The following is a 25,838-nucleotide window of genomic DNA, read 5'->3' on the forward strand; positions in this document are numbered from 1 at the left end:
TGATTACTTCAGACAATAGGATATATAACATGCTCCTGCCTTGCTTTGCTCTTGAAAGGGGCCGGAAATAATGAAGAGCCCAAGATGCATTCAAATGGACAGTTAATTGGAACTGGAGAGCAATGAGAAAAGAGAGCTCAGTGATAGTGAAGAACAAACAAAGAAACCCAATGGTACTAGAGCACAACAGATACCCAGGTAATCTCTCCCACTGGTACCACTCACAATCCTCTAGCTGCCTCTTACATGCTGCATCAAAAGTGGAAAGAGGGGAATATACATTGCGGCTGTGTGCAGGATGGGAAGGACACATCTGCTTAATACCCATCCAAGGAAGAATCATAGAACTGTAGGGCTGGAAGGGACCTTGAGAGATCATCAAGTCCAGCCCCCTGCGCTGAGGCAAGGCCAACGAAACCTAGCCCATCCCTGACAGATACTTGTCCGAGACGTTCTCAAAAGCCTCCAAGGATGAGGATTCCACACCCTCCCTTAGAAGCCAGTTCCAGAGCTTAACTACCCTTATAGTGAGCAAGTTTTTTCTAATATCTAACCTAAATCTCCCTTGCTGCAGATTAAGCCCTTTACTTCTTGTCCTGTGGACAAGGAGAACAGTTGATCACCATCCTCTTTGTAACAGCCCTGAACGTATTTCAAGACTGTTATCAGGTCCCCCCTCAGGTTTCTTTTCTCAAGAATAAACATGCCCAGTTTTTTTAACCTTCCCTCAAAGGTCATGTTGCTCTCCAGTTTGTCTTCCTCTTTCCTAAAGTGCAGCACCCAGAATTGTAGTATTGAGCTAAGTTAACGGAACAATTCGATGGGGATAATAGGTGCTGGCACAGTGGCTGGGCAGTTTGCAGACAAATAGGCCGAATGCTTAATACTCCATTGATCTGCCCCAGTCCAAAATGAGTAGATCCTGTTGTTGCCATTCTGATATGGCAGCTTTTTACACTGTCTTTGCCCTGGTGTCAATGGCAGCACAAGTTGCAGCAGTGTGGGGAATCAGGCCGCAAGTGTTTGATAGGAGGGAGGTTGGTCAATTTCAAATGTGTGCCTTTTTTGTCACACGGAAAAGAAAGACAAGACACCTGCCCTAATCCTGGAACCCCAAGAGCTTTGATCACCAGCCCTGGGGAAGTGATTCTGATCGGCTCCCTTAACACAAAGGATTTTGATGTGTGAAGTAGGGCCTGGGCAGTAGAGCAGAGAGAAATTTTTCAACTGGAACTTTTTTTGGCAGAAAATGTCAATTTAGCAACCCCAAAACATTTCCCGAATTGTTTCTGTCAAGAGCAGAACAAATCAGAAATAATTCCAACAAAATGTATGCACCTCATTTTGTGTGAAATAAAACGTTTTGATTTTTTGGTTCAAACAGACTGTTTTGACATTTATGTGAAAAAACACCAATCAAAATTTTTAAAAAAATAGTCAAAATCCAAATGAAACATTTCACTTTTGTCAAAAAAAACCAATTTGTTCGACCAGAGATGAATTTTTGTAAAAATTTTCAATTTGCCAAAAATTCCAAGAAAATTCATTTTTTATTTGACCCAAAACAATTTTTTCCCCAGTTTTTCAGAATTGCCAGATAACCACAAAATCTGTTATTCACACAGCTCTGAGAGGCTTTCCCAACACTGGGGAATTGATTTTGATTGATTCCCTTAACACAAAGGATTTTGATGTATGAAGTGGGGCTTGACACAGTTACTTTGGGGAGCTCTAAAAGCAGTGAGTTATAAGGTGCATTTTGCTTTTGCCATCGACTGTCTCTGATTCAGAAGTGTAACCACTGTAAATAAATGAGGCTGGATCACGGTGCCCTGTGTTCTGTGTTACCTTATTTCTCTCCCAAGGCTCTGCTGGAGTCCAAGCTTGAGATTTTCAAAGCCACATAAGGGACTTGGGCCTCCAAGTCCCATTAAAATGAGTGGCTGAGAACATCAGCCCAAATAGAACTGAACGTTCTGAAGCTGTCGTCATTTATTAATCAACTCCAGAGCAGAGCTAGTGGAAAATCAGAATGTCCAACCCAAAGAAAATCCCAATATTTCTAAATTTCTTTTCATCCCCATTTGGGACAAAAAGTTGAAATATCATTCCCCTGCCACCCGCAGAACAATGTTTCCAATCAAAACAAAACTTTCTGACATTCTTGAATAGATATGTGTCATTCTGGGTTGTTGAAGCAAATCAAAATATTTTGGTTTCAGCTTCAGTCAGCATTAATTGGTGTCCCAATGAGCTGCTAACATTTCATAGTTTCAGAGTTTAATGCCAGAAGAGACCATTAGATCATCTAGTTTGCTTGCATATCAGAAGCCATTAAATTTCACCCAAATTCCCCCATGTTGAGCCCAGTGACTTCAGTTAAACTAAAGCATTTCAGTCCTCAGAAGACTAAAAACGTGTGTGCCCCAGGCAATGAACAGGAGAGACTGGGGTGCACCAAGGCCATTGCAATGGCATGGCATCAATTAGATGAGTTAAGTCCAGATGATCCTGCCAAGCCATCCATACCCCATGCTATAGGGGAAAACCCCCAAGCTTCCTGCCAATTCCTTCCCAACCCCAAATCTTGTCATTGGTGTAAACCTGAGCAAGTGAGCAAGACACACCAGCCAGGTGCCTCATGGGAGTATTTGTTCAGGTCCCTGATGCCCCCGTTCTCCACTATGGAATGGTCTGCTCAGCTGGAGTACATCTCCCATGATACATCATGATCACGTGAAGAAGTACAGGCTGGATGAATGCACTATAAGGTGGGTAGAAAGTTGGCTAGATTGTCAGGCTCAACGGGTAGTGATCAATGGCTCCATGTCTAGTTGGCAGCCGGTGTCAAGTGGAGTGCCCCAGGGGTCGGTCCTGGGGCCGGTTTTGTTCAATATCTTCATAAATGATCTGGAGGATGGTGTGGATTGCACTCTCAGCAAATTTGGGGATGATACTAAACTGGGAGGAGTGGTAGATACACTGGAGGGAAGGGATAGGATACAGAGGGACCTGGACAAATTGGAGGATTGGGCCAAAAGAAATCTGATGAGGTTCAATAAGGATAAGTGCAGGGTCCTGCGCTTAGGATGGAAGAACCCAATGCACAGCTGCAGACTAGGGACCGAATGGCTAGGCAGCAGTTCTGCGGAAAAGGACCTAGGGGTGACAGTGGACGAGAAGATGGATATGAGTCAGCAGTGTGCCCTTGTTGCCAAGAAGGCCAATGGCATTTTGGGATGTATAAGTAGGGGCATAGCGAGCAGATCGAGGGACGTGATCGTCCCCCTCTATTCGACATTGGTGAGGCCTCATCTGGAGTACTGTGTCCACTTTTGGGCCCCACACTACAAGAAGGATGTGGATAAATTGGAAAGAGTCCAGCGAAGGGCAACAAAAATGATTAGGTGTCTGGAACACATGACTTATGAGGAGAGGCTGAGGGAACTGGGATTGTTTAGTCTGCAGAAGAGAAGAATGAGGGGGGATTTGATAGCTGCTTTCAACTACCTGAGAGGTGGTTCCAGAGAGGATGGTTCTAGACTATTCTCAGTGGTAGAAGAGGACAGGACAAGGAGTAATGGTCTCAAGTTGCAGTGGGGGAGGTTTAGGTTGGATATTAGGAAAAACTTTTTCACTAGGAGGGTGGTGAAACACTGGAATGCGTTACCTAGGGAGGTGGTGGAATCTCCTTCCTTAGAAGTTTTTAAGGTCAGGCTTGACAAAGCCCTGGCTGGGATGATTTAATTGGGGATTGGTCCTGCTTTTGAGCAGGGGCTTGGACTAGATGACCTCCTGAGGTCCCTTCCAACCCTGATATTCTATGATTCTATGACTCTTGTGATGCATTGTATCAGTTCAACCAGAAGGTTCCATGACCTTTCCCTGGGGTTGTGTCTCCCAATCATTAGTCAATCTTTTCTTAGAAGTGAGGTACAACTACTGGACTTTCTGCAGGAGCACTGGAGTCTGTGGATCAACAAACTGAAAGGCTCTGCTTTTGTAAAGGGAAATCATGCCTCACCAATCTATTAGAATTCTTTGAGGAGGTCAACAAACATGTGGACAAGGGTGATCCAGAGGACTTAGTGCACTTGGACTTTCAGAAAGCCTTTGACAAGGTCCCTCATCAAATGCTCTTAAGCAAAATAAACCATCATGGAATAAGAGGCAAGGCCCTCTTGTGGATCATTAACTGATAAAAAGATAGGAATCACAGGATAGGAATAAATTATTGGTTTTCAGAATGGAGAGAGGAAAATAGTGGTGTCCACCAGGGACCTGTACTGGGACCAGTGCTGTTCAACTTACTCATAAATGATCTGGAAAAAGGGGTAAACAGTAAAAATTTGCAGATGGTACAAAATTACTCAAGATAATTAAGTCCAAAGCAGACTGCACAGAGTTATAAAGGATCTCACAAAACTGTTTGGGCAACAAAATAGCAAATGAAATTCAGTGTTGATAAATGCAAAGTAATGCACATTGGAAAACATAATACTAACTATTGTGATAAAGTTCCTCCTCTACCTTGGTGGGTCCTGCACTTATTGGCGGATTTTGCTCACCTCAGAGATGCACCGTTGCCCTCAGTTTGGCCACTTTCATGGCTCAAATCTGCCATTCACTCAGATAACCTCATCACTGGCCAGCATGGGGAAAAAAGAGTAAGAACAATCCCTGCAGTTTCTGCTGATCCACCATGTGGGTCAGGGAACAGCTCAGAGATCTTCCCCTCTGGTGGAACCTCCTGTGTTGGGTCAGGAGTTGGGAGGTTTGGGGGGAACCCAGGCCCACCCCCTACCCCAGGTTCCAGCATAGGGCCCTGTGGACTGCAGCTGTCTAGAGTGCCTTCTGGAACAGCTGCATGACAGCTACAATTCCCTGAGCTATTTCCCCATGGCCTCCTCCCAACACCTTCTTTGTCCTCACCACAGGGTCTTCCTCCTGATGTCTGTTAACACTTGTACTCCTCAGTCCTCCAGCAGCACATCCTCTCACTCCCAGCTCCTTACACGCACAGCTCACTAACTGGAGTGACAGCCTTTTAAAAGCAGGTGTCCTAGCCTTAATTAATTCTAGCAGCTTCCCAATTGGCTACAGGTGTCCTAATTAGCCTGCCTGCCTTAATTAGTTCTAGAAAATTCCTGAGTGTTCTGGAATAGTCCCTGTTATTTTACCCAGGGAAAAGGGATCTGCTTAACCTGGAACTTATGTATCTACCTTCGACCACTCTTTTGTAGCCATCTAATGCCTACAAAATGATGAAATCTAAATTAGCTGTTACCGTTCAAGAAATAGATCGTGGAGTCATTGTGGATAGTTCTCTGAAAACATCCACTCAATGTGCAGCAGCAGTCAAAAAAGCTAACAGTGCTAGGAATCATTACGAATGGGATAGATAAGAAGACAGGAAATATAATGGCACTATATAAATCCATGGTACGCTCACACCTTGAATGCTGCACGTAGATCTGGTTGCCCCATCTCATAAAAGATATATTAAAACTGGATAAGGTACAGAGAAGGGCAGCAAAAATTATTAGGGGTATGGAACAGCTTCCAAATAAAGAGAGAGTAAAACAACTGGGACTTTTCAGCTTGGAAAAGAGACGACTAAGAGGGGATATGAGAGAGGTCTATAAAATCTTGACTGGTGTGGAGAAAGTGAATAAGGCACTTTCACATAACACAAGAACTAGGGGTCACTCAATGAAATTAATAGGCTGCAGGTTTAAAACAAACAAAAGGAAGTAATTCTTCACAGAACACACAGTCAACCGGTGGAACTCTTTACCAGGGGATGTTGTGAAGGCCAAAACTATAACAGGGTTCAAAAAAGAATGAGCTGAATTCATGGAGGCTAGGTCCATCAATGGCTATTAGCCAAGATGGTCAGGGATGCAACCCCATGCTCTGGTTGTCACTAGCCCATGACTGCCGGAAGCTGGGTGTGGACAACAGGGGATGGATCACTTGATGATCGCCTGTTCTGTTCGTTCCCTCTGGGGCACCTGGCATTGGCCATTGTTAGATGACAGGATACTGGGCTAGATGGCCCATTAGTCTGACCCAGTATGGCCGTTCTCATGTTCTTCTTATTTTTATATGTGCTGATACAAGAATTACTGCCTGATAGATACTGTGAAAACCCCTCTGTTACCCCATGGGCCTGCATAGATGGAATAGAAAGACAGTAGCAACATAACCATTCATTTAACAAAGCTGGGTCGCATTTTTACAGACATTAGCAACAGTACAGGCTCGTGGCTAGGAGACCACCTAGCCCCAAAACTTTCCACTGTCCCCATGATCACAGAGTAACTAACTGACCAGAACTTCCACTGCACCACTGAGCTACTGCTGCCCCCACAGACCCTCAGACTGCACCCACTTCCCTCCTAGTGCCCACGCCTGCCTTCCTGCTCCAAACATAGGAGCTGACCCAGAGCCTGTTGAAATCAGTGGAAGGGCTCCATCACGTTCAAGCATGTAGGCAGACATGCAATATACTTTGCTTGGTTTCCTTGAGCAAAGTCTCTGCAACTGCAGCTGCAGAGAACATCATTGCAAAGGACAGGCCCCAGCCTATACCCTCAAACAACTTTGATGTCTGAGTTTGAGTCAGTTCTACTGAAGCACTTTTACCGCACCAACCGCGATGGTGTCTGAGCATCTTCCAGGCGTGCATTCAGTGACGTGACCAACATCTGCCATATGTGGTTCTTTCCACTTCTCTTTGCCTCTTCCCAGGGGACAAGTTGCATGTGGATTTAATATATAATCATTGTATTATATTTGTTTGGGGTCCTATGCTTGTTATGAATTGGACCCAGGTTTGGGCAAGGAAGGACTGTGCCCTTAGATATATATACAATAAGGAAGGATCTTTACTGACATTTGAAGCTAATCCAGTTCATGTCTGAATATCGGCGACATCCTAGCAGAAATTTCTACAGGATTCCCCCAGTCCCTCACTAATTTTAAGCACTCAGCAGCTAGCCTTCCAGCACACACCCATCAACCATGCCCCACTGCCATGACCTGCCACCATTCCTTCCAGAATAATTTTCTCAAGGTAATTTCCATCTTTGCACCTAATATGACCAAAATACATAAATTTGCATCCATTGATTTCCAACATCAGCTTCTCTCCAATAATAGTTCCAACATAGCATTCATCTGTTTTTCCATCCAGGAGATAAACAAGAGTCTTCACTATGGTAATAAAAATAAAAATAATACTACCCAGACTAGACAGGAAAAGTGTGGGTGGAAAAACAGAGACGGGTGGAGTATCTTGGAAAGATTATACTATAAATCAGAGTTGAAGCTAGGAATAGACCCCAGCTCTCCTGACTCCCCATCCAGTGCACTATCCACTAGGCCCCACTGCTGCCCACACTACTACCATTATTATCTGAGAGACAAGGAGGGTGAGGATCAGCTTCTGCTGGTGAGGGAGACAAGCTCAGACCTCTGAATAGCTCTGAGTAGCTCAAAATCTTGTATCTTCCACCAGCAGAAATTGGTCCAGTAAAAGATATTACCTCACCCACCTTGTCTCTCAGATCCGGGACCAACACAGCGACTACAATATCACTGTTTTTTAACATGTAGGCAGTAGTTCCCAAAGATCACAGCCAGACTGGGCCCCACAGAGCTAGATGCCGTACAGGCATGTAATCAATGACAGTCTGAAATATGCAGCAGGTGGATAAAGCAACTAGCAGGGTGGGAGAGCGCATGGGAGACCATAACAAATGTCATAAGGTGCATGGTTTCATTAGCCGATCAGGGGCAGTGATCGCAATGCGCCACTTTCCTAGTAGCTTGCAGTTTTCTGTGTGCATCACAGCAAAGGTGACCTGGAGGAGAGACTGGAAAAAGAATGAAAGATGGAACCTCACCAGGCCCTTGAATATGGCCTGTGTATGCCTATGTATGAGACATTGTGCGATGGGGGGATTCATTCTGGCATTTAGCCTTTTCCTGGCTCTGAATCCCTTTTCTCCTGTTTGGAAGCTTTATGTGGTTTCCTCATTGCAGTATTGCCAACTCTCACAATTTTATCATGATTATTATGATTTTGAGTGGTTTTCTTGAAGACCCAGCTCCTGGAGTCATGGGATCGGGTGAGAACCTCACTGTTTCTTCTTAAGAGAAGAAATATCTAGTACTCACAGTTGCAGAGTAAAGCATGAAAATGTGACCCTACAGGCTCAGAAACCAGACAGCAGATAACCAAGAACCCAAAATGTATTTTTTTAAAGATCTCATGTTTTTTAAGCCACTCTTGATTTTGGGGGCCTGCCTCATGATTTTTGAATGCTTGGGATCGGCCACCCGGTCACTGTCCCAGCCCCTGGGGTGTTACCCTGTGGAAAGCAGGGTTAGAAAGGTATTGTCACAACTACAGCAGGGTGGGAATTTTACAATGAAACATTTTTCATCAGAAAATCCTAATTCGTCGAAACTGAAACTTGCAGGTGGAAAAGGGCCAGCCTCAAAAAAACCCTCGATTCGACAACAATTTGGAGGAAAGAAAACTGTCAAAATGCCCTGTGCCGCTCCCCTGGAGATCAGTCTAGGCCGCGCTCCAGCCCTTTCGAGCCTTGCTCAGCCAAGCAATAATCTGACAAAGCAGCATTATTTTCGAAAACAGTCCGAACCAAAGGGCCAGGTCTTAGCTGGGGTAAATCAGCGGAGCTCCATTGAGGTCACCTATGACCAGAAGACTCAGTATGGCATTGAAGTCAATGGACCTGCGTCCATTTGGATCTCCCCACCCCCCACCTCAATTCCGAAATTGTTCTTCTCCCCCGCCCGCCTACCCAAATCAGGATTTTCAGCAGTGACCTGAGGGCCAGGAAGGCTTTTACACCATCTCCTTCTTTCTGACCCTGTGCTCCTCCACACCCTGCTCAGTGTTTTACATGGTAACCCAGCACGAGTTGCCAGCAGTAGAGAGTCATATACTTTGTCCTTTCGCTTCCTGTCAACTGCTCCTCGGCTGTACGCTGGAGTCGGGCTTGCTCCGGGGTGGCTAAGCGGAGGGGTGAGGCAGGTCATGTAGAACCCGGGACAGAGGCCCGAAACACATGTCTCCTGAAGATGACTTCAGTTGCATTCCAGCCAGCCTGGCAACCTGCTGCACACACACACAAAAAGGAAATGAGAAACTAAGCAACAAAGAAACTGGCAGGGAAGCAACAGAAGGACACAGGAACTGGCAACAAGATTAAACACAGGCTCAACAACCCCAGCATGCTGAGCCTTCCCCTCTAAAGACTTCCTTTAACTTTGATGGGGAGCGCAGGAGTCATCTTTTCACTTGAAAGAGTGAGGAGGGGCTCTATAAAGGGATCCGGCATTATCCGGAATTGAGAAAGCGAGAAAATGTGACACAAAGCTAAAGAAAGCTGAATGCTGCTTTTCCTCTCAGTCCCAGGGGTGCAAATCAGGAAATGGGATCAGACTTAGGCCCAGCAAACTGACAAAAGAAGAGACACCATAAGAGGTTTACTGCAGCAAAAGTGGTCACTTTCAGTGCAAATTCAGTTTGTTTGCATTGCCCTCGATTTCAAGCTATTTTAGTTACAAAGGGGTGATGCTGGAGTATGCAGGAGTGTAGTTTAGAACAAGAAACAGACAGCCAGGGCTAGATCCTCAGTTAGTGTTAATCGATTTCAATGGAGTTACATTCATTTACACCTGTTGCGGATCTACCCCATTAGATTAGGCCATGATCCCTTGTTCATATAGAAGAAAGTGTGAACGTTATTTTTTTTTAGTATCAGGTGAGACCTATTCCCTTTTCAATCAATGACTTATGTGGATAAGATGAACTCTGCCTATGGTATAACAGTCTATTCTTGGGTCTATTGTACACTCGTAGGAAGTACTTAATAAGACCCATTGCTATCCATGCGCTGTATATTACACACTCTGTCGTTTCCTGTATGAAGTGCATGTGTCGTGATGCTCTTAGATCACGTGTCCGATGTAACATGTCTGACTTGCTCTTCACAGATTGTTCGTCATCAGCTACCCGACTGGTTCTGGGGCAGGGAAGAGGCACAATCCTTTCCATCAAGCATACTTTCTCAATTGCTTTGAGAAAGATACAGTGAGCCTGTGTGCTGTGGAGTAGAAGGCACGGTCCTTCTCCCAGACTCAGGGTGGCACAAGACTTGGATCACTCCCTTAGAGGAAGACTGAGAACCTACAGCAGATGTGAGAATAGCCAACACCAGTTATTTACACTGTGTTAAATCCTGATCTCCTGACTCGTGCTGGGTTGCTCCTTATTGTGCCAACACTCCCACTGATTTCAGTGGGTTATTTGCGGCATAAGGTACTCATCAGCATGAGCTAGGGCAGGCCAGACTGGCCCACTGTTAGAAGACATTCCCCAGGTGTTTTCTGAAGGATCCGAGGAGGCAGTAAATGAAATGCCACGGGGTCAGCAATACCCCAAAGACCTGGCCCAAGACTTGCTATTATGAGTGCCCTAGCCCTAAAGATTAGCCCAGTGAGTGCCAGAAGATACCTGTGTGGATAATCTCCCAGGCCAGGAGATTTCTGCCTGAGTGCCCTATCCCAACAGATGCCTGCCCAGAAGTGCCTTTTCACCCCGGTTTGGTACTGAAAGCAAGATGGTCTCTGTGCAGAGGAACCTGCCTGATTAATTCAACTCACCTGCTGTGACCCACAAGGGGGGGAAGGAGCAAGGATCAGTCTTGACCCTGCACTCACTGGCCCCAAAGGGTAGCAGTGAGGCATTGCCCTGTGCAGTGTCATTGACCAAGCATGAAGGAGACTCACAGGGTCTTTCCTTCAATGGCTGGCTGATAAGGCAGAACTGGCACTGGGAAGTGGGGTGCTATCTCATGAGATGTTTCCATGCCGTGACAACGAACAAGAATGACAAACATCAGTCTGGACCCATTTGCTTAAGGGAACAGGCTGGAAGGCTGGGTCAATGACACGTGGAGGTGGGCAGTGGATCAGAGTCCTCTAACCACTTGGTGCCAGCAGGATTGCCCTGGCACAGGGTTGGCTTCCACCACTCTCTTGAACATGCTTCTCTTCCAATCTCAAGGCTTGTCTGAAATGTGTTGAAAAGAAGAGAGATTTTTCACTGGCTCCCAGCTCTTTGGGTTCTTTATCTCCAGAGGTTCATCTCCCAGTCCTGAAGATCACAGGAAATCACAAAGCTAAAGCCATAATGTCATAGTCTAAAGCCCCTCCCTATCCACAGCTGTCACAGCCAAACCTTCATTGACTGTGGTGTTACCAAAAATGGTGTAAGTCTTCATGGCCAAGGCAGAAGGTCTCGTGAACTGGGTCCAGACACAGCTGTGAATTCTAACTCATATGGGGGCAATTCTTAAACACACCAGGAGATTCCAGTGCTGAATCCAAGGATGGTGAGTGCTTTCATTTTTCAAGTGACAACAAGCTTGATAGTGTGAGCATGCAGATGGAGAGGGTGGTCTTGTGCCTAAGGCACAGGACTGAGAGGAGATGGAACTTCTTCTAGCCTCTGCCACTGCCCTGCTGGATGACCTTGGATAAGTTGCTTAACTGCTCTGTGCCTCAGTTTCCCCACCTGTAAAACAGGGAACTCTTTCCCTGCTAGGAATACTGTTAGGCTGCTGGGCTGAGATTCTCATATGAAAGGTGAAATATTATTAATATGCATCATATTAGCAATTGCTAGTCCTATCCAAGATCCTATTGTGCTAGGCACTGTACAAAAACAGAGTAAGAGACAGTCCCTGCCCCAAAGCACTCAAAGACAATATAGGCAATGGGTGGGAGGGAAAACAGAGGTACAGAGATGGTGTAACTTGCCCAAGGTCATGTGGAGAGGCAGAGCTGGGCACAGATCCCAGTCTCCTGACTCCCAGCCCAGCTTCTGACCTCCTTTGTACAGCCCATTGAGATCTACGGATGAAAAGTGCTAGATAAGAGCTAGGGGCTGTTATTTCAGGGTTGCATAAACTGGATCTAGATTTTGAACAACTCCCAAATTCATGGGCATTAGGATCTGTGGTATGGGCTCAGTCCATTCTAGAGATAGGGGCAGAGCTGCTCAGAGAAGAGATTTTCCATCCTGCAGGAAATCCTGATATTCAGACATTTGTTTTCATCCCGAAACAGGATGGAAAAGTCAAAATATTATGGCACAAAATGTTCAGAAAAATATTCCAATTCAGAAATGTCGAAACAAACATTTCTGACATTTTCTGTTCAAAACTAAATGTTTTGTTTTCAATGTTTCTGTAAAAAAACCCCTCAGAAATGCTGTCTATATCGACGTTTTGCCACAAAAATGTCAAAGTTGATGAAACCTCATATTTGCTGTGAAATTTGTTTTCAGTTGAAAAGATTCCAAAGCTGCTCTTTCCAGGAGCTATATGCAAAAATGGGGGGGGTCTGCATTCTGATTTCAAAGAACCCCCATGCTGCAGGGTAGCTGAGCCTGAGGATTTGCTTTGGACCCATCTCTTATTTAAGGCTCTGAAATATTCAGATAATTTCCCTTCTTCTTCCCATCTAGGAGCAGGATTGAGAGGGCTGGAGAACAGTGTGAGGGGCTGATTTGGAGCTATTTACACCATAACCAGAAGTGGAAGTGCTACCAATCTTGATCCCATCAGATTGCCAGAACAGCGCCGCAGATCCAAGAGGGTCACATGAGCACCTAACTCCTCCAGTGTGTTTGAGGACCTCAACTCAGACCCTTCAAAGGTTTCTCCAGTGTTACTCTAGAGAAGCAATGGCAGAAGTGCCAGGACCTCAGCCCTAAATATGGAGGGCACTTTGAGGTTTCAGAACATGGTGACCCAAGGATGTGACACCTTTGGTTTGGGGGCATTATCTCAGGGTCACACAGCAGGTTGGTGAAAGAGCCAGGTTTATCCCAAGGGTCAAGCCAGTGCCTTAATCACTGAACTCCTCTCTCACCAGTGGTCTGTCTGCCTCAGCACCAAAGGATGAGCCCTTGGGAAGAAGCCCTCAAACTATACCTCCTCCCCACCTCTATCAAGCACAAGATCGGGGCGGGGGGGGCAATTTCAGCCCACCTCTAATTAGAATGATTTATGTTGTTCCACCCTAAGCTCTGTGAGAGCCTTGCGAGGGACTTAGAGGGGCCTAGTCAACTATTGCTCTAGGTCCCTAGCAAGGCCATAATATGTAGAGTGGACTTGTATGCAGACCTGGGTTCTACCAGATGATGTTCACCCAAGAGTTCTGAAGGAATTTAAATATGAAATTGCAGAACTATTACATGTGGTATGAAACCTATCACTTAAATCAGCTGCTATGCCAGATGACTGGTGGATAGATAATGTGGTACCCATTTTTTTAAAAGACTCCAAAGACAACCCTGGCTATTACAGGCATTACCTGCCAAACTTCAGTAGCAGGCTAATTGGCTGAAACTATAGTGAAGAACAGAATTATCAGACACACAGATAAACATGATATTTTGGGGAAGAGTCAACACAGCTTTTGTAAGGGAAAATCATGCCTCACCAATCTATTACAATTCTTTGAGGGAGTCAACAAACCTGTTGACAATGGTGATCCAGTTGATACTGTGTACTTGGACTTTCAGAAAGCCTTTGACAAGGTCCCTCATCAAAAGCTCTTAAGCAAACTAAACAATCATGGAATAAGAGGGAAGATCCTCTCGTGGATCAGTAACTGGTTAAAACACAGGAAACAAAGGGTAGAAATAAATGTTCAGTTTTCAGAATGGAGAGATCTAAATAGTGATGTCCCCTGGGGATCTGTACTGGAACCAGTGCTGTTCAACTTATTGATAAGTGATCTGGAAAAAGGGGTAAACCGTGAAGTGGTAAAATTTTCAGACAATACAATATTACTCGAGATAGTTAAGTCCAAAGCAGACTGCAAAGAGATCTCACAAAACTGGGCAGTTGGGCAACAGAATAGCAGATGAAATTCAATGTTGATAAATGCAAAGTAATGCACATTGGAAAACATAATCCAAACTCTACATATAAAATGATGGGGTCTAAATTAGCTGTTACCACTCAAGAAAGAGATCTTGGAGTCATTGTGGATAGTTCTCTGAAAACATCTGCTCAATGTGAAGCAGCAGGCAAAAATGCGAACAGAATGATAGGAACCATTGGGAAACGGATGATAATAAGACAGGAAATATCATAATGCCACTATATAAATCCATTGTACACCCACATCTTGAATGCTGCATGCAGATCTGGTCACCCCATCTAAAAAAAGATATATTAGAATTGGAAAAGGTACAGAAAAGGGTAACAAAAATGATTAGGGGTATAGAACAGCTTCCAAGTGAGGAGAGATTAATAAGACTGGGACTTTTCAGCTTGGAAAAGAGACGACTAAGAGGGGATATGAGAGAGGTCTATAAAATCTTGACTGCTATGGAGAAAGTGAATAAGGAAATGTTATTTACTCCTCATAACACAAGAACTAGGGGTCACTCAATGAAATTAATAGGTTGCAGGTTTAAAACAAACTAAAGGAAGTACTTCTTCACCCAACACACAGTCAACCTATGGAACTCATTGCCAGGGGATGTTATGAAGACCCAAATTATAACAGGATTCCAAAAAAAGAACTGTATAAGGTCATGGAGGCTAGGTCCATCAATGGCTATTAGGCAGGATGGTCAGGTATGCAACACCATGCTCTGGGGATCCCTAGCCTCTGAATGCCAGAAGCTGGGAGTGGATGACAGGGGATGGCTCACTTGATGATTGCGTGCTCTGTTCATTCCCTCTGGGGCACCTGGCGTGGGCCACTGTCAGAAGACAGGATACTGGGCTAGATGGACCTTTGGTCCGACCTAGTATGGCCCTTCTTATGTTCTTATGACTTCTGTCTTAACCAGATTTCCTGCCTTTACTTTGGGCAAGTTGCTTAAGCTGCCCTGTGCCTCAGTTTCCCCAACTGTAAAATGGGGATAATATGCACCACCTCCATTGCGGGCATTGCAAGAATAAAACCATTGACGCCCAGATACAACTGCATGAGCTCCTTGACAGATGGACACCTGGGAATGCCCCACTCATAATGACTCCAGGCTGATTTAACATCTCGGTAATATGCACAAATACTGACCTAAAATGGAGCTCCCCAGCCCAGAAAATCAAGGCAGTAAGTGGTGCCCTAGCAAGATTCTCCAGCAGCTTATCCCCATACTCCTCAGATGTGGGCTGAAAGCCATCTCTGCTTAGAGAGAACATTAACTACACCTCTTTATTACTGAGAAGAAATTTATTGGAGGCAACCTTCCCTTTGCCAGCGTCTCCCTACCTTCGTGGAAAAGTAAACATTTAATTTTTTTTGTTGTTAATAGATTTAATGTTCATTTGTTGGTAGCCTAGGGGCAGGAACGCATGACATTTCAAATCATTGTTGTTTCGGGGGTATCCTCTGGAGGAAAATGCTGCAAAAGAGTGGAGAAGATTTAAGTAAATTACTGTGTCAGCTTCTATTTATTCCCTACATGATCGCCAGAGGCAGGGCTGCAAGATAACCATTAGAGGCCCAGCCATAAAACAGGGAAGCAGAATTTCAAAAAGCCGGAGTGCCATTACTGGAAAGTTAGTGTGTAACATGTTAAATTATCCCCAAAGTGGGGGGAGACAAAAGGGGGTGGAGAGGGAGGGGTGTATTTGAAAGAGAGAGAGAGAGAGATTGCTCTGTGGGAGGAAGTGAAAGAAAGAAAGAAAGAAAGAAAGAAAGAAAGAAAGAAAGAAAGAAAGAGTTTGAAGGCATAAAATTCATCCCCAGATCCGGACATAGGTGCTGGAACTAGCGGTGCTGGGGGTGCTCCCGCACCCCCTGGCTTCAAGTGGTTTCCACTATATCCAGGGATTACAGTTTGGTTCAATGGCTCTCAGCACCCCCACCATACAAATTGGCCCAAGACCCCCTGGATCTGGATCCAGCTTTCAAACTCTGCCCTCCCCACTCACCCAAGTGTAGATCTGGGGTTTCCATTTGGGCTCATCACTGATGAAGATGATGTCGAGGGATGAATTAGGAAAGGAAGGGCTGGCGGGGATCTTGCTCAAGCTATGTTTAGAAACCATGTCCTGGCAAAGAGGGTTGAGCCCTCTGACCCACCTCAGCCAGTGCAAACTGACTAGATGGAGCTACTATCAGGTAGGTCCATAACTGGTTGGAAAACCATTCCCAGAGAGTAGTTATCAGTGGTTCACAGTCATGCTGGAAGGGCATAACGAGTGGGGTCCCGCAGGGATTGGTTCTGGGTCCGGTTCTGTTCAATATCTTCATCAGTTATTTAGATAATGGCATAGAGAGTACACTTGTAAAGTTTGCAGACGATACCAAGCTGGGAGGGGTTGCAAGTGCTTTGGAGGATAGGGTTAAAATTCAAAATGATCTCGACAAACAGGAGAAATGATCTGAAGTAAATAGGATGAAATTCAATAAGGACAAATGCAAAGGGCTCAACTTAGGAAGGACCAATCAGTTGTACACATACAAAATGGGAAATGACTGCCTAGGAAGGAGTACATGCAGAAAGTACTGCATGGGGAATAGATGACCAGCCCTCTGTGGAGAAAGAGGTGGTTAGGGACTATTTAGAAAAGCTGGACGTGCACAAGTCCATGGGGCCGGACGAGTTGCATCCGAGAGTGCTAAAGGAATTGGCGGCTGTGATTGCAGAGCCATTGGCCATTATCTTTGAAAACTCTTGGTGAACGGGGGAAGTCCCGGATGACTGGAAAAAGGCTAATGTAGTGCCAGTCTTTAAAAAAGGGAAGAAGGAGGATCCTGGGAACTACAGGCCAGTCAGCCTCACCTCAGTCCCCGGAAAAATCATGGAGCAGGTCCTCAAAGAATCAATCCTGAAGCACTTACATGAGAGGAAAGTGATCAGGAACAGTCAGCATGGATTCACCAAGGGAAGGTCATGCCTGACTAATCTAATCGCCTTCTATGATGAGATTACTGGTTCTGTGGATGAAGGGAAAGTGGATGAAGTGGATGTATTGTTTCTTGACTTTAGCAAAGCTTTTGACACGGTCTCCCACAGTATTCGTGTCAGCAAGTTAAAGAAGTATGGGCTGGATGAATGCACTATAAGGTGGGTAGAAAGTTGGCTAGATTGTCGGGCTCAACGGGTAGTGATCAATGGCTCCATGTCTAGTTGGCAGCCGGTGTCAAGTGGAGTGCCCCAGGGGTCGGTCCTGGGGCCGGTTTTGTTCAATATCTTCATAAATGATCTGGAGGATGGTGTGGATTGCACTCTCAGCAAATCTGGGGATGACACTAAACTGGGAGGAGTGGTAGATATGCTGGAGGGCAGGGATAGGATACAGAGGGACCTGGACAAATTGGAGGATTGGGCCAAAAGAAATCTGATGAGGTTCAATAAGGATAAGTGCAGGGTCCTGCACTTAGGATGGAAGAACCCAATGCACAGCTACAGACTAGGGACCGAATGGCTAGGCAGCAGTTCTGCGGAAAAGGACCTAGGGGTGACAGTGGACGAGAAGATGGATATGAGTCAGCAGTGTGCCCTTGTTGCCAAGAAGGCCAATGGCATTTTGGGATGTATAAGTAGGGGCATAGCGAGCAGATCGAGGGACGTGATCGTCCCCCTCTATTCGACATTGGTGAGGCCTCATCTGGAGTACTGTGTCCACTTTTGGGCCCCACACTACAAGAAGGATGTGGATAAATTGGAGAGAGTCCAGCGAAGGGCAACAAAAATGATTAGGGGTCTGGAACACATGACTTATGAGGAGAGGCTGAGGGAACTGGGATTGTTTAGTCTGCAGAAGAGAAGAATGAGGGGGGAGTTGATAGCTGCTTTCAACTACCTGAGAGGTGGTTCCAGAGAGGATGGTTCTAGACTATTCTCAGTGGTAGAAGAGGACAGGACAAGGAGTAATGGTCTCAAGTTGCAGTGGGGGAGGTTTAGGTTGGATATTAGGAAAAAACTTTTTCACTAGGAGGGTGGTGAAACACTGGAATGTGTTACCTAGGGAGGTGGTGGAATCTCCTTCCTTAGAAGTTTTTAAGGTCAGGCTTGACAAAGCCCTGGCTGGGATGATTTAATTGGGGATTGGTCCTGCTTTGAGCAGGGGCTTGGACTAGATGACCTCCTGAGGTCCCTTCCAACCCTGATATTCTATGATTCTATGATTCTATGACTCTATGAAGGGATCTGGGAGTCATAGTGGATCACAAGCTAATATGAGTCAACAGTGTAATGCTGTTGCAAAAAAAGCAAACCCCATTCTGGGATGTATTAGCAGGAGTATTGTAAGCAAGACACAAGAAGTAATTCTTCTGCTTTACTCCGTGCTGATTAGGCCTCAACTGGAATACTGTGTCCAGTTCTGGGCCCCACCTTCGGGAAAGATGAGGACAAATTGGAGAAAGTCCAGAGAAGAGCAACAAAAATGATTAAAGGTCTAGAAAATATGATCTGTGAGGGAAGATTGAAAAAATTGGGTTTGTTTAGTCTGGAGAAGGGAAGACTGAGAGGAGACATGATAACAGTTTTCATGTACATAAAAGGTGGTTACAAGCAGAGGGAGAAAAATTGTTCTTCTTAACCTCTGAGGATAGGACAAGAAGCAATGGGCTTAAATTGCAGCAAGGGCGGTTTAGGTTGGACATTAGGAAAAGCTTCCTAACTGTCAGAGTGGTTAAGCACTGGAATAAATTGCCTAGGGAGATTTTTAAGAGCAGGTTGGACAAACACCTGTCAGGGATGGTCTAGATCAGGGGTGGGCAAACTTTTTGGCCCAAGGGTCACATCTGGGTATGGAAATTGTATGGTGGGCCATGAATACTCATGAAATTGGGGGTTGGGGTGAGGGCTCCGAGGTGGGGTTGGGGTGCAGAAGGGTGCTCCACGCTGGGACCGAGGGGTTAGGAGAGCAGTAGGGGGATCAGAGCTGGGGCTGGGGGTTGGGGCTGGGGCAGGGGAGCACAGGGACAGGGGTGCAGCCTCCAGGTGGCACTTACCTCAAGCAGCTCCCAGAAGCAGCAGCATGTCCCCACTCTGGCTCTTATGCGGAGGTGCAGCCAGGCAGCTCTGCATGCTGCCTGTCTGCAGGCGCCACCCCTGTAGCTCCCATTGGCTGCGGTTCCCAGCCAGTGGGAGCGCTTGGGGCAGGGGCAGCATGCAGAGCCTCCTGGCTGCCCATACGCGTAAGAGCCAGAGGGGGGACATGCTGCTGCTTCCAGGATCTGCATGGAGCAGGGCAAGCCCCCGACCCTACTCCCCACCTGGAGTACCAGAGTGTGGGTAAGCCCCAGACCCCGGTCCCCAGCAGGAGCTCAAGGGCCGGATTAAAATGTCTGGAGGGTCAGATGTGGCCCCTGACAATAGTTTACCCACCCTTGGTCTAGATAATACTTAGTTCTGCCTTGAGTGCAGGGGACTGGACTAGACGACCTCTCGAGGTCCTTTCCAGTCCTATGATTCTATGACACTACGCCCACTCCTGCGCTGGAAAGACCCCCTGATGCCTCGTGGAATGCAGGAAAAACCAAACAGAGCTAACTCTGTGTATGTGGCAGATGTTTAGGGTCTGATTCTCATTGACACTAAGGGGTCCTTTACATCTTTCTGGCAGCATAAAGGGGGCCTTAAAGTGGATGTGATTTACGTCCCCTTTAAGGCTTTCTGTCTTCTTTCTTTGCTTTTATTAGAAAGAAAATGCACATGAAACTAGGATCTTTTATTTCTCGTTTGATCCACCGTCAGATTCTGCTCTCAACTCCACCAGTGTAAGACCCCGATCCTGCAATGGACAGATAACTGCAGTTGCACAGAGTTCACTGCAGAGCTGGCTCCTCAAACAGGTATAAAGGCATTGGCAATAGTGGAGTCAATCCAGATTGACACTGAGATCAGAATTGGACCCCTTGTCCTTGTCCTTGTCATCCCAGTCACTTCCAGAGCAATAATTTGTGGCATCATCAGTAAAGGGCTCTGATGACATCACTGAAGAAATAAGCATCTGGGACAGAAGAACTTAAAAATTCAAAAATTGGGATGTTCTGAAAACTTCCTTGACAACAAAACATGGAGAAAGAAACTACAGAACAAATTGCACGTTCACTAGGGCCCTGTTCCCAAAGCAAATGCTTTCCCTAGGAGGCCCTTTCCGCCACAAGCCACTGGTAAGAGAATCAGACACACCTACAGCTGCACTCCGAACCTGTGCACAGCATGGACGAAGCAGCACAGGCTAATGGGTAGGGTATGGGATCTGTGCCTGGCTCTGCCTGTGACCTCAGGCAAGGCCCCTCCCCTCGCTGGGTGTCTGTTTCCCCTCTTGTCTATGCAGACTGAGATCTGTGGGCAGGGTCATCCCGCACTGTGTCTGTGCAGTGCCCAGCACTGGGGTCAAATCTTCAGCCACACCCCAGTGACTTGGGAGCCTAAGTCACATTGACTACCATTCACACAGGCTCCTAAGTCATTTTTCAAAATTGATTTTAGGCTCCTAAATCACTCGGGCACTTTTGAAAATGTTGCCTTTGATCTGGGTCAGGGCCTCTAGCTGCTGTGGGAATACAAATACTAACACTGTATTCACTACAGCACGTACTGACTGCTAATGTTTCTGACTCATTAGAGGCCAGGTACCACCCACACTGTCTGCTGCAGAGATCCCCTGAACAACATGTGCCCTTGCTGCTTTCCCCATTGCATCTGCTCTGTCTCCTGACTGCAGGTAGAGCAAGCTGCTGGTCTCACCTGCCTCAGAACACCAGAGCAAGGGGACCTCCAATGAAACTGAAAAGCAGCAGATGTAAACCTGATCAAAGGATGTACTTCTAGGCTATGGAACTCATTAGCACAGGATGGCGCTGAGGCCAAGAGTTTAGACCAGTTCATAAATGGGATTGGGAGTTTATAGGGATAGCAAGAATATCCAGGGGTCTAAGAGTTAATGCTAACAAAAAGGGATAAAACCTCTCATGCTGCATAGCTCGACCAATCTCTAGGGATTAGGATGAGACCTTCATGGGGAGCAGATTATCCCACATCTATCCACTGAGGAATTACTTGCACCTTCCTGCCAAATATCTGATACTGGCCACTGATACCATGATACCATGAGTCAGCTCCATCCTAGTAATGCCTATGCTCCCGTGTTTCTACAGATTCCCTGTATCTCATGAAGATCTGACCTCCTGCCCCTCCTTGTCATATCCAGTCCACACCACTCCTCACAGCTCCAAACCCCCTTCTGCCCCACACTGGACTCCTCCTGTCCTCTCCTGTTCATGTCTTGTCCCCATCTCCCGCCCGGCGCTGCCCTCTGTCTCAACGCAAGCCGTCTGTTCCCCTTCTTTTATTGTAATTTATTTACATCATGAAAAACAATTAAGCTCCTAAAAGTCTTATTTATCCCAGAGATCTAGTTTGATCTTTTCCAGCATCACTCTCCATTTGCTTCCGCTACTGCCTCATTTGTCCTCAATCCCTTGTCCACCGCGAGATCAGATGGGAGTACAAAGAGGCTAGCCAACCCAGGCACAATGTCTCTTCATACCTGGCCTCTACAGGCCAGCGGGTCTGCTTTCTCCCTCTCACCCAACTGGGAAGTAGTCCACGCACACATCTAACAATAAATAACCAGGGCGATTTTTTTTTTTAATTCTAACGAATCACAAAGAAGACCTGATGGTTAAATCATTGCTAACTCTCAACCTCCTCAATATTTCTTTGCTAATAGACTTCACGTTTAATTGAAGGATCTTCTCTGGACTCTGTCTGCAGCACCATTCTCTCTTTAACCCCACTGCTCAGAGCCTCACAAAAGCCAATCCATTAAGGGTCTTCATTAGTTTGAGCACCAGCCAGCCAACCAAGCGTCAAAGGTCAAACACAGTCACCTGTCACAACATGGCAGTAAAACTCCTAATTGTATGGGAACAAATGAGATAAAATGATGGTACTATTATCCTATCTGATTTATTTTGTTTCCAAAGAGTCATTTAAGTCTAATTTACTTTGCCAGCTCTAGAGGGTGCATGTGTGTGTGTATATCTACATGTACCTGTATTACTGCGATACACATGAATACAGGTGACTATATCAAGCTATACATCAATGGGAGTTTTCCTGGCACCCTCAGGATTAGCGCTGAGATCTCACCAGAACCCCAGGTTGAGTGTTGCCATGCTGAGCTCTTTAACAGGTCAGAGGATAATTGCACATAGATACACTCCATTGTGTCAGCCTTGCAAAATTCCACCCGCCTCCCAGGGAAGTGACCCATCATGCATTGTGACCCTTATCATGATGGGAAGGGGCAAGGGAGTCAGGCTGGCACCCCGGCTGGCACGCCTTGCGGGCCATTTCACTAGGCTGCTTGTTAGCCCGTGTTTCTTTTTAAATGTTTCAGTTTCACATTTTTTAGGAGGAAATGGCCCATGTGCCCTCTAGTGGACAAACAACATTCTGCAGCTTCCAAATCCAAATGGAAAGCTGGAAGGGGCCATGTTTGTAGGCCACAGAAGGAGGAAGTATCCGCAGGAGTTTTTAAAAGATTGGATTTCACCAGTCTGCCTGGGGGAGTGTGATCTGTGCACCAGTGTGCAGTGTTCTAGTGAAAACTGGGCTTTCAGAACTTTGGAAACAGCTGGAGGGCCCTACTACTCTTCTTTGGGCTCCCAACATGGCCACCTCCAGCAGCAGCTTTGTTAAAGGTTTGGGAATGTCCCTTTCCCTGGAAGAGGAATATCTGAGCATTGCTTCTGCTAGAATGATCCACATCCTGTGCAAACAAAGGGTGTGATCTCATGGGGTGCTGGGACCCACAATGTCCAGTGAGTAAGCACCTCACAGGATAGAGCCCAAAGAGTGCAAAGCTTTTTAAAAGGTTACCTGTCTAGAATGTCCAGCTACTCAGGCCTATCTTGCATGTAGGCCACGAAGAGTTCCCTGGGTGGACTTGAGCTGCTTAGAGGCATTTAAAGGAGCAGCACTCTGAATGTCAATAGTCAGGAAATGCAGTCGCTTGGCTTTTCTGTGCTTAAAGCCACCTCTATTTCACAACTTTGGTGTGATCAGAGTGGGAGTCTAGATCACCTCTTGTGAAATAGAGATGCTGGATGACATGATCTAGCTTCTCCTACCCAAATGGCAGTGGGGTATGAGTTGTGTCCATTACTCAGGAGTAGGGCTGGTTGGAAAATGGAAATAATTTAATAAAAATTGTTAAGAAATTTCACATCTGCCTTTCACTGGAGTTTTCAGAGCAGACCTGTTCATGAGTGAGTTATGCAAATCATCCCAAATGAAAACCAATAAAACATTTCTATCACCCCATCATGTTTTCTGCAGAGGACTCAACTTTGGCAGTAAAAAGTATGTTAGAAACGTTAGAGAAAGTTATTGGGGCTATTTTTTTTAAACTCCAGCCTATTAAATTTTAATGCTAACATTTTAGTTCCCATAAGCCCAACTATACTGAGAAAGAGAAAAATTATATTGGAACTAATCACAGGGCAGATGGCTAGTGGGCATAGTAAGGGTGAGTCAGTGACATGTACATGTTAAGTTCAGTTCACCACTCTGTTACATGGATATCCTGACTGAACACATCATAAGTAAAAATACATGGTATAAAATGGTATGTTGAAGGTATGGGTACCGCTCTGGGTATAGCAGGATGTAAGTTTCTACCTCTTAGTGATGCTCATTTAGTAGTAAGGACATTTCTCCAAATCCTACTCTCTGCCCCAGTTCTTCATGGTGCTGCATCCCACGCCAGAGGTGGCTGCATTTCAGTGGTGAGTGACGCCGTCTGCAGAATCCTGTTTGCCTTGATCACACACATCACCTCCCTGACTTCAAAGAGAAGGTGAGCAAGTGGAGGCCCATCCTCTGCATTCTGGTAAATCACTTTGATACATGTGAAAGATGCCTGCACAACCGGTACCACCCAGCTCAAGTAGCCCCCTAACCTTAGGGGTATAAATCTTCCTCCCTCTCCTTTGACCTATCACATGTATCCCTATGTGATGTCAGGGCCTACCCCTCCAAGACTGCAAGCTACTCAGGAGGGGGAGGAGCACATCAGCAGCACTATCTACAAATATGAAGCAGCAGTAATCGTATAAAGCAGCCAATATTATTACCATGGCCCAGAGGGAGTGTCTGGATTATAGAGCTTCAGGCAATGATCAGGCTCACCCCCTTCTTCCATCTCCTCCTCCACCTTCTCTACATTCCTTTCCCTTCTCCCTCCCTCTAGCTATTTTCATCTCTTCCAGCACTGAGATCAGTTGTACTGCACTGCTTAAGCTAGACACTCATTCATATATTACAGAAGATCCGTCATCAATCCAAACACTCTCATTAGTCAAGTAACTAAAAGCTCATGTGAACAAAGATGTCCTTCCTCCTTAGCACTAAGGAGACATTTCCTAACCTGGTAAAGAAGAAGACATTCCACCAGTCTCTGGAGATACCATTCTGCCACTCACACAAGACATCAGCACACAATAGTAGAGTTGGTTGGAAAATCAGGGAGAAGGGGTCAAATTGTGACTATTTTTTCAATTTATTTTTTCTTCTTTTGTTGTCAAAATTTATTCACAATGTGCAAGTTTTCTACCAGCTCTATATTAGTCAAAAATTGGAGGGGCAAAATATCATGAAAATGTCATTAAAAATGTTTCCCATTTTATAATCAAAATCTGAAATTCCAACTCAGTTTTGTCATTGAAATTCCAAAATGTGGAAATATTTTGTCCCACTCTACTTAACAGATAGTGTGAAATAGGAAAGCAAAATCATCACTTCTCAGGTCCAGTAGAGTCTAAGATTAACTCTTCTGGCATCAAAATGTGGCATTTCCCCCTATCACAAACGTGTGAAAACACGCACACACACACACACACACACAGCCCAAAAATCCAAAATAAATGAGCCAAATCTCTTGGCCCTGCCTCCATTTTTATACTCTTCTTGCTCAGGCAACTTGCACCCAACTGAAGTCATCAAGTGTTTGTCTGAGTGAGGGCTTCAAGATTTGACACTCTAAGAGCAACAGCGTCAACTGCAAGATTAATCTGCATAATGACCATACAAGGGCTGATGGTTGTGGGCTCTCATTCTCTAGTGCCAGGATACTTATCAATTCATAGAATCTCAGGGTTGGAAGGGACCTCAGGAGGTCATCTAGTCCAACCCCCTGCTCAAAGCAGGACCAATCCCCAATTTTTGCCCTAGATCCCTAAATGGCCCCCTCAAGGATTGAACTCACAAAAGTGGGTTTAGCAGGCCAATGCTCAAACCACTGAGCTATCTTGTGACTAGCGATGGGCCCACACTAGAACCTCAGATCTTCCTGCATCCCATCCACACATGAATTTGGGAGATGTTTAGCCTCCTTGATCTGCAGGTCCTTGTACAGTTCTGGGTACAAGCCAGATCCAAAGCCAAAGGGAACCTGTTTAGCCAGATCTGTTTTGAATGCAGCCCACTATCATGGAATCTGTGCAAGGGCAGCTGATCTTGCTAGATTTCATCATTTGGGTTGAAATCTGGTGAGCCATCTATCTGACCCTTAGACCTGAATCAGGACACAAAGCCCTAACCCCACACTGATTTTGGATCAAGCTCTGGCCAAGATCCCTGGCCCATATCTGGCTATTATATGATGCTGTTCCAGCAATTTCTTCTTCCCAGAAAATGTATATATATGACCATAACACCTCCCTACATTAAAAGAACATTATTCAGGTTGCAAAGTCAAGCATTCAAAAGTTAGGAAATGCCTAGAATTAAGGATGCC

This window comes from Eretmochelys imbricata, chromosome 7 (assembly GCF_965152235.1).
Source record: "Eretmochelys imbricata isolate rEreImb1 chromosome 7, rEreImb1.hap1, whole genome shotgun sequence".
NCBI lineage: Eukaryota > Metazoa > Chordata > Testudines > Cheloniidae > Eretmochelys > Eretmochelys imbricata.